The sequence below is a fragment of the Octopus bimaculoides genome, chromosome 3, assembly GCF_001194135.2.
Source record: "Octopus bimaculoides isolate UCB-OBI-ISO-001 chromosome 3, ASM119413v2, whole genome shotgun sequence".
In the NCBI taxonomy this organism is placed as follows: Eukaryota; Metazoa; Mollusca; class Cephalopoda; order Octopoda; family Octopodidae; genus Octopus; species Octopus bimaculoides.
Genome location: NC_068983.1, coordinates 37801349 through 37803805, shown reverse-complemented (window position 1 = coordinate 37803805; position 2457 = coordinate 37801349). Strand labels below are relative to the sequence as shown.

The following is a 2457-nucleotide window of genomic DNA, read 5'->3' as shown; positions in this document are numbered from 1 at the left end:
TCCGTTCTGAGTTCTGAGTTCAAATTCAGCCGAGGTCAACTTTACTCTCATCCTTTCGGGGTCAGCAAAATAAGTACCAGTTGAGCGCTGGGTTTGATGTAATCGATTCAGCTCCTTCCCCGATCTTGCTGGCCTGGTGCCAAAATTTGAAATCATCATTATTACTCTCAGGCAAAGGAGGCGAGTTGGTAGTATCGTTAGCACATCAGGCAAAATGCTTCGCGGCATTTCGTCCGTCTTTACGTTCTGAGTTCAAATTCTGCCGAAGTCGACCTTGCCTTCGGAATCGAAATAAATACCAGTTGAAAACTGCGATCAATGCACAAAATTTCCGGTCAGCACAAAGAATCGTTGTCATGCCAGACAAAATGTTTAACGGCATTTCGTCTGCTTTTGCAATCTGAGTTAAAATTCCGCCGAGATCGACTTGGTCTTTCATCTTTTCGGGATCATCCTTTCGAGGAACGATGTAATCGACTTACATCGTCCCGAAATTGCTGACCCCTTGCCAAAATTTGAAACTGTTGTTACTATCAACACATCAGAAGAAAATACTTTGTGGTGATTCTTCCGTCCCTTTATGTTCTGCGTACAAATCCCGCCGAAACTACATTGTATTTCATCAATAAAATTTCATTCAATAAAATCAAGTATAAAATTAAGTCCACACAGCATTGCTGATATTGTCATAAGACTATTGCTTCAGTCAGTACCGTTGCACCACCGAACACTTTGCACTTGGCTCAGCTTGTTGTTGTTGTTGGCACTCCGTCACTTACGACGTCGAGGGTTCCAGTTGATCCGATCAACGGAACAGCCTGCTCGTGAAATTAACGTGCATGTGGCTGAGCACTCCACAGACACGTGTACCCTTAACGTAGTTCTCGGGGAGATTCAGCGTGACACAGTGTGACAAGGCTGACCCTTTGAAATACAGGTACAACAGAAACAGGAAGAAAGAGTGAGAGAAAGTTGTGGTGGAAGAGTACAGCAGGGTTCGCCACCATCCCCTGCCAGAGCCTCGTGGAGCTTTAGGTGATTTCGCTCAATAAACACTCACAATCCCCGGTCTGGGAACCGGAACCGAAACCGCGATCCTATTACAGCAGTCCGCTGCCCTAACCACTAGGCCATTGCGCCTCCAGGCTCAGCTTTTACGGTATTAATAAAAGGAGATAATTTGAACTTCGCTCTGGGCCATCATTTTTATTCACTGTTGTTGGTTAGCCCTAGATCGATTCTAATTGTTGTCTTTATAGAAATTTCTAGGATTGCATAATTAAACGTGCTTTGCACCACTTTATCGTGCGTGTGTGTGTGTGTGCGTGCGTGCACGTGTGTATGTTTGTGTCTATGTGATTTAACTCAATTAGGGTGTATCACTGGTATTTGTTTTCTGTCGAACAATGTTATGATTATCCATTAAATTGAAAGAATATAGAAAACTTATGACTAATTTTTTTTGTAAGCGGTTAACAAATAATTTGTAAACAAATCAATAAATATTATGCACTTGGTTTACAAGATTCTTTTGTGAGGAAAAAAAAAAGCATTCGCCCAACGTGGGGCTCGAACCCACGACCCCGAGATTAAGAGTCTCGTGCTCTACCGACTGAGCTAGCCGGGCTACTGATTGTCTCCGATAAATAATAATTACTAATTTTGTGTCACTGAATTTCCTCACGTATTTATTTGACTGATATTTATTTTCTCTCGACTTCGGTAGGAATTCATTTTAACACCAAGCACAGTATAAGTAAATTAGTGACCAAAGGTATGTATTGGATACTCCACTCGTTCTGCAATTCCCTCATCCTTAGAGAAATAATTACTGAAAGAGATTTTGATCGACCCCGCAAACCGTCAAGACGGTGCCCCCAGTATGGCCGCAGTCTAATGGATGAAAGAAGAGAATAAAGGCGTTATGTAACTTTTAGCAGGTCGGGTGACTACATAGAATCTCACTTGTTAGCTAATCCAAGAGCCAATTATTGTTGTTGTCTCAACACAGGGCTGGGGAGGCGCGTGCCTTAGTGGCCAGGGTGCTGCACTCATGATCGTAAGATTGTAGTTTCGACTCCTGGACTGGGCGATGTCTTGTCTCCTTGAGCAAAACACTTCATTTCACGTTGCTCCACTCCACTCAGCTGGAGAAAATGAGTAATCCTCCGATAAACTGGCATCTCGCCGGTGATCATAAGATTGTGGTTTCGATTCCTAGACCAGGCGATGTGTTGTGTCCTTGAGCAAATCACTCCATTCCACGTTGCTCCAGTTTACTCAACTAAAAAAAATTAGTAACCCTGAGACAGACTGGCGTCCCGTCCAGGAGAAGAGTGGAATATATACATCACAGAAACCGACTTATGTGCCTATGGCACGGGACGGATCTCTGATCCCTGTTATTTTTAACCACTGGCCTGCCATGTCCATAGACATTGCATGCATCCAGTCTTT

General features: G+C 43.4%; 1 non-coding gene across 1 annotated transcript; it reads right to left on the bottom strand.

The window, feature by feature from the left end:
* Positions 1-1554: 1554 nt before the first annotated feature.
* Positions 1555-1627, bottom strand: Trnak-cuu (transfer RNA lysine (anticodon CUU)). The gene has a single exon. It is a non-coding gene; the product is annotated as a tRNA-Lys (tRNA).
* Positions 1628-2457: the final 830 nt, after the last annotated feature.